At 39.9% G+C, this 17626-nt stretch overlaps 1 protein-coding gene across 1 annotated transcript in view; it reads right to left on the reverse strand.

Moving 5' to 3' along the window:
* The window catches only part of LOC124610845 (lipopolysaccharide-induced tumor necrosis factor-alpha factor homolog), a 70302-nt gene extending 53983 nt beyond the window's left edge, over positions 1-16319 (reverse strand). The window contains exon 1 of the mRNA XM_047140194.1: positions 16220-16319. The gene's annotated coding sequence lies outside the window, so the exon portion shown is untranslated. The remainder of the gene's footprint in view (positions 1-16219) is intronic.
* Positions 16320-17626: the final 1307 nt, after the last annotated feature.

The following is a 17626-nucleotide window of genomic DNA, read 5'->3' on the forward strand; positions in this document are numbered from 1 at the left end:
TTTGAATAAAATTTCATAAAAAATAAAAAACTGAAGAAAGAAACATTATCCTTATAGGTGAGTAGTATCTCAAAAAATATTTCATAGAAAAATCTAATAGAAAATAAATAAGAAAGAGAACACTTATATTATACTGAAACGAAACAGAGATAAACGTTGTCGATAAAAATTACATCGCTTGCTTAGTTTTCAGTTATTTCTTAAGTTTAAAGTGGTCGCTATTAATTCTCAAGCTAAGGACAAACTGTGCCATTACATATTATAGTGTATCGCAAGTAAAGGAAATTCGTTAAGCGGTAGGTTAGCTCAGGATTAATAAACTTGGAGTGATAGATGTTGGCTGGATTTTGTATTTAATTAGAGAGACACCTACGTTCGTGATGTGAGGTTCACGAAAGGCAAAGTTACAAGGACTGTTGAACTGTGGATTAAGAGGCACCTTTTTATTACAGTTTGATTCAAAGAAAAAAATCAGTATTAATTACAATAAATTGTAATCGGTTGTTACTCTAAATGAATAACGTAAGGCTACGTATTCTTACTGCAGATAGAAATCATTCATGAATAATTATGTTGAGTACAAATAATTCTAACACACAGACATGTATTGTGTAGCATCCTATTATGTCTGCAGATTGCTTATCACTGTGTGCTGTTTCGTAGAACAAGAAATCAAAGGTTTTACGTCATTCAGTAAAGCATTTAATAGTAATGACTGTCATCTACTCGTTATTTAAACGTTCCCCTACAACTACATAGACTACTTGCAGCTAACTAACGATACCTTGTGCTAATGATTAATAGACGGTTCAGATGTTCAAATGTCCAAATGCGATACTGCGCACAGTTGCTTGTACGAAATTTAAATTAAATAAAAACGAAACTTGTGTTAGAATGGAATAACATCAAATTTACGAGCGGCGTTGCTTTTGGTTCAGCTTGTGAAGCGTCGTTCACTTCCGGGATATACTTTTTGTAAAGCACTGCAAGAACTGTTGACTGCGGCCTGGATTGTGCAATTAGCCACATTTCAAGAAGTGGTGATCCTGAGTTTCCAGAGCATAAAATAACAATCATATGGAACGTAATTACGTAAGTATTCTTCCGTCACAGTGCAAGAAGGGCCGACCCAGGGTTTCCAGATTATGTTCAAACACAAGCTTGACCTGAAGCTGTAATTGTGAATTTTGAGTGGAGTACATTTCAGCCAGTTAAGGGAACGTAGAATCGTATTTTCATGAAAATATCTATTTTTTACTGTCTTAAAATATTCTACGGGACTTCCTCCTCAAATTGATGCAATGCACGTTGTTATACTAAAACTCTCACCAATTCACCATTTTTCCGAAATGGTACGCTCAGTTATTTCCCAGTCATGGTCGACGGCAGATCTGTCAGTCTTCCACTGTGATTTTAAGACTGCTAGTTTCTAGTGATTAATTTGTGTTACGTCACTATTTGCCAGTGTGGAAAAGATGCTCCCTTGTTTTCTGCTTATGTCTTTGACTTCAGTGCTTGTTTACGTGTCGTGAATACACGATGAAAATGCTCGAGTATTGTCTGAATTTTTGTGTGAAGATGGCAGGGGCTACTGGAACGGTGTTCAAAAAAGGTGTGAAATGTCAGAATAAAACTAATAACAGGCAACACTCAATAGCAAACATTTTTTCAATGTCTTCAACGGTGGAAGAACCGAGATGGGCCAATACAGCTAATCTACAGAACCCCGGCGAATGTTAGTAGTAGTAGTAGTAGTAGTAGTAGTAGTAGTAGTCGTAGTAGTAGTAGTAGTAGTAGTAGCAGCAGCAGCTTTATTCATCCGTAGATCTCTTTCTACAAGGATATAGAACATGTCAAAGTATTTACAAGTTTAGACCAATTTAAAACAAGCTAATTCGTATATACATACATTTACTGAATTCTAGTTAGCGACAATCATTAGATTTACTCCCGGTATACAACGCTTCTGTTACAAATAACTTATTAAATAATGTAATGCCACACTGTTCACTCACATCACACTATCTGTACACTGTACACACATTGTTTCATATCACTTCACTCACTACACACACAAACACTCACACACTGGCCATTTTCCGTATCGCAGCTTCCCATTTGCTATCCTGAAAAACTGAATCAGCATACCTCTATAATGAGTGAGATCTTGAGCTCGGAAAGAGGAAGAGGTTGTAAACTCCCCCTCACTTATCGACCTTAATGACAGTGAAAAATTAAACCGCGTGTACCTAATGGAAATTTGGGAAAAGCAATCGTCATCGAAGTTAATCTGTCGGTAAAGAGGGAGGAAAGGGTTACATCTAAATGAAAGGAAAAATGCAAATGAAACTGGTGGAAATTAATTTTGAAAAGGGGTAACGTTAATAAAGAAAGTAAATGTGCAGCAGTTACATTAACAATTAACTAGCGGTAATTAGATATTTGAGATTTGGGGGATATTACGGTCGCCAGTCCTATGGACAATTACTATAGTAACTGAAAAAGAAAGGTTATTACACATATAATGAGCACTAGAAGCGTGGCAACTGAAGGTTGACACGTGTAGTGTGAAAACAAAGTTTGTCAGAAGTAATAAATTCCGCTACACTCTGACTTAATTTAGCAAAAGAACTAATAAAACCGGAAAACTGAAAGTTAATTTAGTGACTGAAATTAATAGTGAGCTTTGTTTCTGAAGCACATCGAAATTCAGTAAAATGCGGTTAGTCTTGGGCTACCTCAACAATCATTTCAAAAGCTACTTGAATCTACGCAATTTAGAAATAAGAGATCTAACTTTGAACTTGAATTAAATGATTCTGAACAATTAACAATAGTAAAATTTAGTACGTACCAAGCTGAGCTGCAGTCACAGGTAAGCTAAAATACGGTAACAAAACTCGCACTCTTAATTTGTGCTTGTGCAATCTAAATATTGTAGCCAGCTATGAATACCTTAACTAAACTTTGAAATTAAAGCAGTGAAATCGAATTATATTACTTTAATGCTGGCGTTTGAATTTCAACGACACTCGGGTCCATTCCGGAAAAGGAAGGGACCCTGCTTGGTGATGCAATTGGGACAATGAGCAACAAAGGTTCATGCTAAGTTTCTGTAATTTTGTGATGGAACAATTTTAAAAGCTGAGGTCTGCCATACAGTTCTAAAACTTTACGTGCTTCCAGTCTTCCTTGTTGGTTGATTGAAGGTTTGCAGTCGTCGGTCGAGCAGGTGACGACAGTCACTCATTGTCGGCTGTCGCTGTTGCAGAAGCTGGATGTTGGCGCGCCTTCTTCTCGACACGGTCACCAGGCGAAACGGGCTCTTGATGTGCGCCAGCTAATGCTTCCCGTCCGCGACACCGTGTCAGAAACTATCATAGCAATTCGAGCGCAATTACATGCTGCCAAACCCCGAAAGCGCGGCAACTCGCGGGAGCGTCACACAACACACCTGCTCCACTGCACTACTCCAGCCAGATTCCCCTCTGCTTGCGCTCCGCGCGGCAGAGTTAACACCATCAAAGATCGTAAACACTTTGGTTCTCCACACGACCCATCGATGTAATCGTTCGATAGCATAGTTTTCCCTAGGCAAGACCCAGCGTAATAATACAAATAATATTTACAAAACAAACCAATTATACATCGACATAAATGCATATATATACAAATAGTAAAACAATTACAATATACAAAGACACAGAAACGTCATATCTTCAGGTAACAAAATAAGGAAAAAAATTTATAGTACAATAAATGGAAATAGGAGGATATGCATTTCCGGCGTTACAAGGTGTCAGCATTGTGCTATGCATCTTCGTCTGCTACTAGTGCGTAGGAAACTCAAAAACGCTGAAAATATGTATAAAAGGCTTGAAGATGTTAATGAAGTTTTTTAGATTATGGTCATCAGTAAATTGTCTGGAGTTCTTGAACAGAATCTGTGTTCGAAAAATTATTATAAGGGAAACGTTCCTCTACATGTTGAACGCCACATAGGTCTGGCTGCTAAATTTGTAGTAATCTGCAGTAAATGTAATGACAGTTAAAAGTTTTCCAGTTCAGATACAGTAAAAATCAATGAAATTGAAGTTTGTAAAGTGAATATTAGATTAATGTGTGGGCTGCAAGCTATCGGTACAGGATTCAGCAGGAGCTATGCTGTGTGGTGTAACGAATCTCCCTCCACCACCTTCAAAATTTGACATGTACAACTATGTATTAGGCTCTGCAGCTGAAGACGTAGGCCAAAAAACTATGGTTGAAGCTGCAGAAGAAGTATTCAAAGAAAATGAAAATTTCCGTGACCTCACAGTATCTTCGGGTGGTACGTGACAGAAACGGGGCCATATCTCCAACAATGGCTTGTTATGGTACAGCTACAAGTGTTGACACTGGATAGGTGACTGACGTGGCTGTTATGTGAAAATACTATCGCTGTGCTACTAAACTGAATAACGAACGTAGTGATAAGTGAACAGCAAATTACTCAGGCAACAGAGGTGGTATGGAGGTTGAGTCATTGATCACCCTTCTCAGTGGTATAAAGTAGGTTACAGACATTACTTGGAGGAAGGTGATTCAAAAGCCTTGAAATATGTTATGGAAAGCAAAACATATGGAGAAAATGTTGAGATACAGAAGGTCGAACGCATTGGGGACGTTCACAAAAGAATGAGAGCTAGGATTAGAGGTCTGAAGACAATGAAAAGAAAAATGCTAGGTGATGGGAAAAAAAATTAGATGGTAAATGGAGGCTGACTGATGCTGCGATAGACTGTATTCAGAACTGTTATGGTCTGGCTATCAGACAAAATACAAAGCTGTATGGACACCGTTTTTCCAGATTGCCCCTACAAACGAGCACACTAGTCACGGGTTATGTCCCGATGATCAAAACAGTTAATGTAAATAAATACAGGAAAAACAACAGGAGAGAATCACAATTATCACCACAGTTTACCTTCAGCAGTAATGGAGGAAATTAAGTCAGTCTTCAGGGATATGTTTGATGTAAACGAATTGAAGAAATGTCTTCAAGGGAGAACCCATAAGCCAAATGAAAGTACGAACAGTGTACTATGGCTTCGTCTCCAAAAATCAGTGTTTGTGGTTATCAACATGCTCCATTTTGGTGTATATGATGCTGTGGCATCATTTAACCAAGGTAACATCACAAAATGCTAGGTTCTTGAGCTATTAGGAATTCCTGTTGGCCCCCAGATAGTGAGTGCGTTGTTGGCCTTAGATCAGGCTACGGCACGAGATGCAGACATCTCAAAAGTTTAGTAAAGAAAAAAGAGAAGATGAGAAGAGATGCTGCGAAAAGACTTCAGGATGCATTGGAAGGTGAAGATGAAGACTGTAGCTACGCGCCAAGGCTGATTTAACTTCGAAGCCAATTCCCTGAAGTTTCATTTCTCCACCATTAATGTACATCTTCTCATTTTTTACTGAAAACAGAACCATCAAGTTTTCTGTGAGTTGCTAGACAGCTAATGTGTATGCACTGAAACAGTATTGTGTCCCTTACTTGCAAAATAAAAAATTACGGGCAATAACATGAATTTTTTTGAAAAGTGTAGCTCAGAGACAAAAACATTAATATTCGAGTCTTCGAACAAGATTTTACATTGTCATTGTTTCAACATTGACAGAATACATGTGACTACAAACTTTAAAAAATTAACTCTCTAGCTAATATAGATGCTGAGAAAAGGTATCTCATATCGCATATAATTTTATGTTGAGAAGCTGTCGATTCCGTGACTCTAATAACTGAGTAAAATGATGAACTCATTTCCAACACATTGTTACGATTGTTATTCAATAGAAATAGCGTGCAGTAGAGTGTTAAACCCCGTATCTCATAAACTTAGTACTAAACCTCAACTGTGATACCGAGACAGTATTGTGGATAATACCCTAATTTAAGCATATTGTAAGGTCTGCATAGGTCACTGCAGATTATAAGGAGCGGCAGCCTTCCTCAGCGAGCTGATCTATGAAAGGCAGCCCACACACTTGCTTCAGCAATGGCATCATTACAGTAAGGAGGAGGCATAACAAGATAAAACCTATAAATACTGAGAGCCCTCAGTTTTTAAACTACTGTGTTGTGTTATAGCGGGTGCTATACTTTGTGAGAAGTGCACCGTAATTAATATACTAATAATTCCAGGGACCACGAAACGCTCTTTGTCTGTAGTGTTTATTGAATGAGACTGATTTTAACTAACCTGTTAGTTACGTGATTATTGGGTAGAACAAATTTAAACTGGGACTATAGTAATAGATATCTATTACATATATAGTGAGCTACAAAATGGATGAAATTGTAAAAGCTTTATTTGACCCAGCTATTAGAGGGATGAAAAGACATAAGAAAGGGGTAGGATGATTTAGATAAATAAAGAATTTAAAGATGGGGGTTCTACCCCCATGAACCATGGACCTTGCCGTTGGTGGGGAGGCTTGCATGCCTCAGCGATACAGATAGCCGTACCGTGGGTGCAACCACAACGGAGGGGTATCTGTTGAGAGGTCAGACAAACGTGTGGTTCCTGAAGAGGGGCAGCAGCCTTTTCAGTAGTTGCTGGGGTAACAGTCTGGATGATTGACTGATCTGGCCTTGTAACATTAACCAAAACGGCCTTGCTGTGCTGGTACTGCGAACGGCTGAAAGCAAGGGGAAACTACGGCCGTAATTTTTCCTGAGGGCATGCAGCTTTACTGCATGGTTAAATGATGATGGCGTCCTCTTGGGTAAAACATTCCAGAGGTAAAATAGTCCCCCATTCGGATCTCCGGGCGGGGACTGCTCGAGAGGATGTCGTTATCAGGAGAAAGAAAACTGGCATTATACGGATCGGAGCGTGGAATGTCAGATCCCTTAATCGGGCAGGTAGGTTAGAAAATTTAAAAAGGGAAATGGATAGGTTAAAGTTAGATATAGTGGGAATTAGTGAAGTTCGGTGGCAGGAGGAAGAAGACTTCTGGTCAGGTGACTACAGGTTTATAAACACAAAATCAAATAGGGGTAATGCAGGAGTAGGTTTAATAATGAATAGGAAAATAGGAATGCGAGTAAGCTACTACAAACAGCATAGTGAACGCATTATTGTGGCCAAGATAGATATGAAGCCCACGCCTACCACAGTAGTACAAGTTTATGTGCCAACAAGCTCTGCAGATGACGAAGAAATTGAAGAAATGCATGATGAAATAAAAGAAATTATTCAGATAGTGAAGGGAGATGAAAATTTAATACTCATGGGTGACTGGAATTCTAGAGTAGGAATAGGGAAAGAAGGAAACGTAGTAGGTGAATATGGATTGGGGGTAAGAAACGAAAGAGGAAGCCGCCTGGTAGAATTTTGCACAGAGCACAACCTAATCATACCTAACACTTGGTTCAAGAATCATAAAAGAAGGTTGTATACATGGAAGAATCCTGGAGATACTAGAAGGTATCAGATTATATAATGGTAAGACAGAGATTTAGGAACCAGGTTTTAAATTGTAAGACAGAAGAAATATTGAATTTAATTGATGAAAAGAGAAAATATAAAAATGCAGTAAATGAAGCAGGCAAAAAGGAATACAAACGTCTCAAAAATGAGATTGACAGGAAGTGCAAAATGGCTAAGCAGGGATGGCTAGAGGACAAATGCAAGGATATAGAGGCTTATCTCTCTAGGGGTTAGATAAATACTGCCTACAGGAAAATTAAAGAGATCTTTGGAGAAAAGAGAGCCACTTGTATGAATATCAAGAGCTCAGATGGAAACCCAGTTCTAAGCAAAGAAGGGAAAGCAGAAAGGTGGAAGGAGTATATAGAGGGTCTATACAAGGGCGATGTTCTTGAGGGCAATATTATGGAAATGGAAGAGGATGTAGATGAAGATGAAATGGGAGATATGATACTGCGTGAAGAGTTTGATAGAGCACTGAAAGACCTGAGTCGCAACAAAGCTCCGGGAGTAGACAACATTCCATTTGAGCTACTGACAGCCTTGGGAGAGCCAGTCCTGACAAAACTCTACCATCTGGTGAGCAAGATGTATGAGACAGGCGAAATACTCTCAGACTTCAAGAAGTATATAATAATTCCAATCCCAAAGAAAGCAGGTGTTGACAGGTGTGAAAATTACCGAACTATCAGTTTAATAAATCACGGATGCAAAATACTAACACGAATTCTTAACAGACGAATGGAAAAACTAGTAGAAGCCGACCTCGGAGAAGATCAGTTTGGATTCCGTAGAAATATTGGAACACGTGAGGCATTACTGACCCTACGACTTATTTTAGAAGCTAGATTAAGGAAAGGCAAACCTACATTTCTAGCATTTGTAGACTTAGAGAAAGCTTTTGACAATGTTGACTGGAATACTCTCTTTCAAATTCTAAAGGTGGCAGGGGTAAAATACAGGGAGCGAAAAGCTATTTACAATTTGTACAGAAACCAGATGGCAGTTATAAGAGTCGAGGGACATCAAAGGGAAGCAGTGGTTGGGAAGGGAGTGAGACAGGGTTGTACCCTGTCCCCGATGTTATTCAATCTGTATATTGAGCAAGCAGTAAAGGAAACAAAAGAAAAATTCGGAGTAGGTATTAAAATCCATGGAGAAGAAATAAAAACTTTAAGGTTCGCCGATGACATTGTAATTCTGTTAGAGACAGCAAAGGACTTGGAAGAGCAGTTGAACGGAATGGATAGTGTCTTGAAAGGAGGATATAAGATGAACATCAACAAAAGCAAAACAAGGATAATGGAATGTAGTCGAATTAAGTCGGGTGATGCTGAGGGAATTAGATTAGGAAGTGAGACACTTAAAGTAGTAAAGGAGGTCTGCTATTTGGGGAGCAAAATAACTGATGATGGTGGAAGTAGAGAGGATATAAAATGTAGACTGGCAATGGCAAGGAAAGCATTTCTGAAAAAGAAAAATTTGTTAACATCGAGTATAGGTTTAAGTGTCAGGAAGTCGTTTCTGAAAGTATTTGTATGGAGTGTAGCCATGTATGGAAGTGAAACATGGACGATAAATAGTTTGGGCAAGAACAGAATAGAAGCTTTCGAAATGTGGTGCTACAGAAGAATGCTGAAGTTTAGATGGGTAGATCACATAACTAATGAGGAAGTATTGAATAGGATTGGGGAGAAGAGAAGTTTGTGGCACAACTTGACTAGAAGAAGGGATCGGTTGGTAGGACATGTTCTGAGGCATCAAGGGATCACCAGCTTATTATTGGAGGGCAGCGTGGAGGGTCAAAATCGTAGAGGGAGACCAAGAGATGAATACACTAAGCAGATTCAGAAGGATGTAGGTTGCAGTAGGTACTGGGAGATGAAGAAGCTTGCACAGGATAGAGTAGCATGGAGAGCTGCATCAAACCAGTCTCAGGACTGAAGACCACAACAACAACAACAAAGAAGATTTAAAGAAGGAGATACTTACTCTGTTCAAAAGGAGAAAGATGATAAAAATCTAATAATCGAACTGGAGGACGCGGTACAGGAGCAAGACATAATCCGTTTTGGAGATGCCTTATCAGGTGTTAATGTTAGTGCTGACTTAGTAGTAGCAGAGACGGGATAATTCATGTATGTTGCAAAGTGTGTGAATTGATGGGTCACAATATAGAATTAGAGGAAGCTGTTGGGAAGGAGGTATTAACAAGTGAAGATGCAAAAGTAGCAGAGGACGAGGCTATCATGGTATGTGAAACTGGTAGCTATGAAGTAGTGTTATGTGAGACAGAAGTGGAGAATAGAAATTCTGAAGAATAGGCTGAGGTTGAGTCTGACCAGAAAATTGCTTATCCTAAGCTTCAGACAGAGGATCATGTTTTGGTTAGAGATAATGTCAAAAGTTCTAGAGGCAGCACATATAAAAATTATTCTATCTTTATGTAGGTCCATTTGTAACACAATATGTTCCACATCCTACTACATTCACGTTAAAGGAAGTGCTTTCAAATATCATGATAGGGAAGTTCCATTTCCATCCTTTAGGAAACTATGTAACTGTTCGCTTTCAAACTCAGTCCTTAGATGAGGAAGTCCAAAGTGTAACTAAATGTGAAAGGCTAGACTACTCTCTGTACACCTTTGATGTGCATTATAAACCGAAAGAAATATGTGCAGAGATATAACCAATATTGAGTCTAGTAATATTGATTATGATAATAAAGAGACAGAAACAGAAAGTGTAACGAATGTATTTGAGGACTGTGTGAATAGCTTTTTAGTAAAATATGTGTATTTTGTGTGTACAGAGACAGAAATAACTTAAAGATTAGTAGATCTTACAAAATACAAAATTAATTATTGTGCTGCTATGGAAATGACAGATCTCGTTATGTTACTTGTGATTAGAATACAGAGACGAAAATCGGAGGAATTTGAAACGGAAGGAGGCCAAAGGCCTACAAAAAATTTTAGATTTTATTTTTGGTCAGTAAGTGGCTACTGATATTACTGAAGCCAGGGGACTCAATGAAGCGCAATTAAAATGCCCGTCCTAGTAGAATAAACTTTTTCCATAATTTTAGGAAATTTACCCTGGTTTAGATTTTCAAAGCTGGCAATTCCGGATTTTAATCTGTCGAAGGTTCGGAGAGTGCTTATTTACTGATAATGCTGTTTATTCATAAATTCCGTAAGGTTATGGAGTGTGAAAAGTTAGGACTATTATGAAGATGCAGGGCGTTACAAGTACAGGGACAGATATTGTGATAATTGGTACCTTAAATATGTACCCAAGTCAGTGTGTTAGTTGTTTTTCTGTGGGTCTATGTCCTTTCGAAAACATACTGCATAATTTGTTACCTGATATTTTTTGCGCAGTTGTAACTGCGACGCAAAGTGGGCCACACCTGTCAGCGCGGACTATCCATTTTGCGTCCATGTATCCACACGTCAGGTCCTGACCTGCTGTTAAGGGGAAAATAAACATTAATGGCTTGCTTGCGCCATTTATCATTAGAAGTATTAACGACGCTAAAAACATACTACTCGTAGTAGTTGCAATTATTAGTACGCAAATGGATTTTTCAGTACACTGTCCTCAGTCATCAGTAGAAATATCTGCACTTATTCTCCAACACCCTGCATATTTAAAGATAAATCGATCTGATATACATATGAATGCAAAAACCAAAGAGTTGGGCTATAGTTTGAGTTGGAATATAGTTACGTACTTTGCCTGGTATTCAGTTGTTAGTGGGTGTAACAATAGTGAGGGATCAGGGTTAACTTTTGGGAGTCAGTACTTTGAAGCTGGGATAAACCGTTGTACAGGACTGACGACAAACACTATCCTGATTCCCAGTGAAAAATTGTCGGAGAGAGGCTTTTTCTTTCTTTCTTCGGCTCTGATCTCTTTTTCTACGTTCTTTCCCTCTCATTCTAGAAGTTCCGGACTATACCTCTCTCTTTCCACTATGCAAACTCTCACTGAGACACATTTCTCATTCTCGTCAGTATATGCTACACAATTTTTCTTTGAAACTAAGAAACTGTTACGACGTAAAGAGTTATTGTAAACGCAGTCAATAAGCACTCGTTTCCAAATGTAAGGGACTGATTAAAAGTTCTGGTTTGGTGGTAGTGTAACACAGTTATTACTGTCGTTGGAAACTGGAGAAGGCTGTATTAAATAAAAATAAAATTAGAAGACTTTTTTCGATAACAAGAAGAAATATCTTGAGTTTTGAGATGGGAAATTGAATCCATCTGAAGAAATGAAGTACGGTGTTTCAAGCATCTTCGAAAATTAATTGGTATTTCGTCTCCTCTGCACGAAGAATAAGTGTCTCTGTTTTCACGCGGAGATAATTATTCCAAAAAATGAATAATGAAAACAGAAAAAAACTATCTCTGCTCGTAGAGAAAATTACAGAAAGAGAATAATCAAATTAAATGTCACTTCTTCAGTGGCTATCTAGTGAGTTATGTTTCTGAAGTACAATGAAACTAAAAAGGTTTCTGAATTACAACTATAACAACAAACCCTGAAGCACACGGAACAAAATTAAATTCGTGCTGGTTACTGGTCTAATCGTTGGAATTTAGTTGCCACTATTAGAATACGCCCATTAGTGAGTGACATTCAGGAAGTTCGCTAATATCTGCACAGTTACGATGTTGTTGAGCGATGGAGTTTCCAGTCCGTATGCGCACTAGATACTACTGATGCTCTGATGCATAGCTCGACCAATGCATGCACCATGTGGGCGATAATGTACGCAGTCGCCAGATGTTTTGTGGGTGGACACCAGTAATCTGTCAGTAGGGCTGCATCCGAGCTGAAACGCCCGGGAATCGTCTGATTAATCATAACAAACACTCCCACTGTGTGGTGTCCAATACCAGCTTCTGTTCCAAAGTGTCATCCTCCTGGCGTAAATCTCACGACCTGTTAGATGTGAGACTGACTCGGTGCAACTTCTCTTTCGTTGGTTTGGTTTGATAGATACTGCTATATCAGGTCGTCCTTATGTCGAAAGGTAAAAACGGGGATGTTTATTGTGTCCTCGAGTCGGAAATTTCTTTTCTAATCCCCTTCACCATTGTTATAGGAACTCACGGGAGGGGGGGGGGGGGGCGACATTTAACGTTAAACCATTTTTTGTAAGCTAGTGGACATAAGAAAACATTGTCAAAGGTATGAAAAATCACTGCGTACTGTAACCTAAAGTAACTTACTTCAAAATCACAAAAAATGTATGTTGCGTCTTTTTTACGTTTTTTCAAAGAAATGCTTACATATTTCCCGTTCTGCCCTACACACGGAGCCGGATGCGATAAGATACCTTTCGTGAAATTATTGAATAAACGTTGAAATTATTAGGGATATCCTCTTAAAACAAAGAATTAATTAATATGAAATCTTCATCAAAATCATACCGAGCGAGGTGGTGCAGTGGTTAGCACACTGGACCCGCATTCTAGAGGATGACGGTTCAAATCCCCATCCGGCCACCCAAACTTAAGTTCTCCGTGATTTTCCTAAATGTCTCCAGGCAAATTTCGGGATGGTTCCTTTGAAAATGGCATGGCCGACTTCCTTTCCCATCCTCCCGTAATTCAAGCTGTATTTATTCAAATCAATTATAGACCACACAACCGGTTTCTCAGTTTTTAACTTGCACCTTCTGATGTACATCTGTAGAGAATTTTTTTTAAATTAATCCTTTGATAATGAGGAATTGAAGTTATCTAAGATATCTTAAAATAATGAATGACTAGACTTAAACATGGAAGAAAATGTTATGCATCAAGTTCGGAAATTAGGTGTGGATCACTTCCGCCCCACAAAGAACGGGCTTATACATATCTAATAAACACGATTTGTAATATCTAAACTTGATGCGTAATATTTTCTTCCATGATTAAGTCTACTCATTTGGTACATTAAGATATCTCAGATAACTCCAGTTCCTCATTAGGAAAGGGTTAATTTAAAAAACTTTTCTCTACAGATAAACGGCAGAAGATGCGACTTAAAGGTTAGGAAACCAGTTGTGTGGTCTATAATTGATTTGAATAAATACAGCTACAGGTGACTACTGGACTTTTCATGAAGTTCTGTATTCAATAATTTTAACACCTGTAAAAACAACTGTGTACTGTGTGAACTGTCAATCAATCATGTACTTCTCCACGAAAGCAGTAGTCGAGGAGCTTGGTTGTTCTCTCCGGCAATGCGCGCCAGCACTCAGACACCAATGTTTTCAAAGAACGTTGTGTCAGTGTCTGACAACGTGACGGAGAGCGATTTCTGAGAAAGCTGGCAGGAAGCTGAAACTACCGAGCCACTGGCACTGTGCCAACCTCACGGACTGCGTGAGATGTCAGGTCTGAGTGCAAGCCGGTTACGGGACTCCGACTGAACTACGGCAACATTTTCCGCATCTACAGCACCATGCTATTGTACATCATCTCGCAGAGGAGCGGTTGTTGCAATTTCAGCGGAGACAGCGGTTTCAGGGCGTTCACCCTTTGCCCTGGAGACCGTTGTTTGCGCTTCCTCGACTGCGGCAGCTGCCGCGATTGTGCCTCAGGGTCACACAACGCCGGTATGCTGACGTGACGCAACTCCAAGAATAAGCTGCACAGGGCACCGTCATTTCAGACAATTTTCCTCAAATTGTCCCTCGCTTTGCACAAAGAGCATGTCTCAGGTTGGACGTAGTACGAAACAAATGCACTGCAACCGCCAATGACAAGGGAAGGAATATGTCATTTCAACTCGAGGGTAACACTTCCGTATTGTAAACTTGCAGTTTAAAGCCGCTAACCGATGTTTCGTTTGTAATAGAAAATACTGTTCCATAAGAAACCACGGCGCGAGTATTCATTCCATTCGGAATTACGAGAATAGTTGAAAGTTGGACGTCTATGGGTCTGCTGTGTACATGTGAAAACTCTGGTGAGTCTGAGATATTATTGTCGCGAGTAATAGAGAGGGAACAGTTTCGAGGGGAATCGAAAGTGAATTTCTATGTATACAAATATGACAGTAGTTGCTGTAATCAGTCCATCATCGTAGTATTGCTTTTGAAATATTTTAGCATCTTGCTGACCACGCAGTTGTAGCGGCAACACGAGGTGAGTTGTCTGTTGCACACAGGAACACTGCGGAACAGTTGTTAGATGTGAGAGAATATTTTAAAACTCGCAGTCAGATAGTTGAGAATTGATTTCCAGTGCGCAAGCAACCAACTACGTGCAGCAAAAAGGCAAATTACCAAAAATCCTCAGTTAATACCAAAGTCTCCTGCGGCGCTACTAGCACGATCACGTAACCGTGATTGTAAGCGAGAAACGTCAAACTGTGGTAGAGTTTCGAACCGTCCACACAAGGGTGACTAGAACAAATGGAAGGATTTATATGTACAGTTAATTGGATAAAGAAGCAGTAGTGTAGTATTTCTATAAAGAACTAAGACATTTAGCTGTGGAGAGATGTATGTAAAAGAACTTTGGCTCTGGTTTAGAAGAACAGTTGACCATGCTCTTAATAGATACGAGGGCATCCTGAAAAGTAATTCCTCCGAATTTATTATTCTGTTCTCAAGGTCGGTTAAGGTATTACACGTCACTCATACTACTCAGTCGACTTTCCCGCCTCGGTGACGCGAGTGGCAACCCTCTGCTGCGAAAGGGCTCCGAATTCTAGCGTGTAACGTGGTCGTTGGTAACGTAAATCTGTCGGTGTACTGCGAGACACTTAGAAAACTGAAAGCACGAATCCGAAGAGTTATTCGTCACATGGACATATAAGCACTCTCTCCTTCAGCATGACAACACAAGAACGAACACGAGCGCTGCGACATCACTGTCACCGATCATCCTCCATACAGTCCCGAATTGGCGACCGTCCGATTTTCTACATCTGTTTTCAATAGTTACAGAACACCTTTGATAATGATGAAGTGGTGCAAGCAGCCATGAAGTTGTGGCTCTGTCAACTATGCCAAACATTAACTAAACAAACGCAGTTTTTGCCTTGTTTCGCAAATTCTATTATGGTTACCGCACAACCTAGGTTTCGGGCTATAAGCTCTTTTTCAAATACATTACTGATTCCAAAGGTGATAAAGCAAAACAGGCAAAGCATGTATTTGAAAATGGGCTTATAACCCTAAAAATAGATTGTGTATAGGTTTGTGAAACAAGGCAAAAAACAGAGTTTGTTTTGTTAAGCACGAATCAGGAACCCACAATTTGACTCAATTAAAATAAGTCAAACGTTCAACAATGACAGTATAAAAAAAACTGGTCTCTCGTGAGAAATGCGTTGGGCGCCAGGGTGACTAAGTTGAGAGATAAATATGTAGACATGAAGAATAAAGATGTAGAATACTAATAGCGTTTGATTTATTTTAAGACCGTTAAGAATTTTCACATAAAAAATTCGGAACCATTACTTTTCAGCACATCCTCATTAATCACACACTCCCCCGTCACAATACTTAAATTTTCGACTGCGTCCGCTTTCAGACATAGTCCTTTCGCAAGAATCAGAGTCTAGCAATTTCATAAATAATACCACCACACAGCGTAAGTATCATTATCAGTTAATCCAAGGCCATTTATTATCCAGTCAGAAATCTCGTAAACCGTTGAAAGCACAGCATCCCTACTGAAGCGAACACCATGCGCACGGTGTTGGAACGGTTATTGCCTTCCATGTTTACTTACAGTTACTGGAATACACGAACACAAGAACACCGTCGCAAGCTCCGCTACGTACACGGTGCGCTCCGCCAAACGCGACTGCCAGTCCACAACAAAAACAAAATGGCCTGGCGACTGCTGCGCCGCCATGTGCAGAGGCGGGCTGCTAGCCAACTAGTAACTGCGTCCAACGTTGCTTAGCTCCGATGATGAGGCGGGAGCCGGTGTAAACATCGAGGCACAGCCGTTGCCTAATATCACGATTAGCCTGTTCTTCTTTTGAATACTTCATAAACTTATGAATTTCAGAAGCAATAACAATTGCTGTGGTATATAACACCAGTTCCATGCCGGCCGCTGCGACCGAGCGGTTTGCCGGCATGGTAGCTCAGCGTCTTGGGTCCCAGAGGCGCTGCCATCCGTAATAAAAAAAAAAAAAAACTGAGTAAAGGAATCAACGATCAACTTGAACCGGTGTCATGTGAGTCCGCCCAGACGAAACGCAACGAACAATACCGAACAAAACGGATTAAAAAAAAAAAGCGGTTCTGGGCACTTCAGTCGGGAACCGCGCTGCTGCTACGGTCGCAAGTTCGAATCCCGCCTCGGGCATGGATGTGGGTGATGTCCTTGGTTAGTTAGGTTTAAGTAGTTCTAAGACTAGGGGACTGATGACCTCAGATGTTAAGTCCCATAGTGCTTAGAGCCATTTCAACCATTTTTGAACCAGTTCCATTAAAAAGATTTTGCCAAAGAGAACCGGCGATAGGGACTATAAATAACCTTCAGGGATTTTTTCACGAGGAGTTACAATGTACACGAACAGAAAAAAATTGCAACACCAAAAATTAATGAAGGTAGAGTAATGAAGCTTCGGGAAGACATTTGTCTAGGTAACACATTTGAATGATCACTTGGTGATGTAGGCACGAGATAAAAAATTGCAATACTGGTACAATAATAACTGTGTAACCTCCAGAATATTGGAATGCAAGCCCGCAAATGTGCGTACATTGTGTTGTGAAGGTGACGGATGTCAGATTGTGGGATGGAGTTCCATTCCTGTTGCTCTTGGTCGGTCAATACAGGGACGGTTAATGCTGGTTGTGGATGACGCTGGAGCCGTCTGATGATATCCCATATGTGCTCGACTGGAGACAGATCTGGTCATCGAGCAGGCCGAGGAAACATGTCGATACTCAGTGGAAGACGTTCAGTTACAACAGCGGTATGTGGGCGAGCGTTATCCTGTTGGAAAACACCCCATGGAATACTGCTCATGAATGTCAGGACAACAGATCGAATCACTAAGTTGTAAAGTCATGGTGCGTGGGACAGCCGCAAGAGCGCTCTTGCTGTCATACGAAAACGGGTTGGTTGAATGCCCTAAGCTAGTCTCCTCATAACCAACACACAGCCATCACTGGCGCA

This window comes from Schistocerca americana, chromosome 1 (genome assembly GCF_021461395.2).
Source record: "Schistocerca americana isolate TAMUIC-IGC-003095 chromosome 1, iqSchAmer2.1, whole genome shotgun sequence".
NCBI lineage: Eukaryota > Metazoa > Arthropoda > Insecta > Orthoptera > Acrididae > Schistocerca > Schistocerca americana.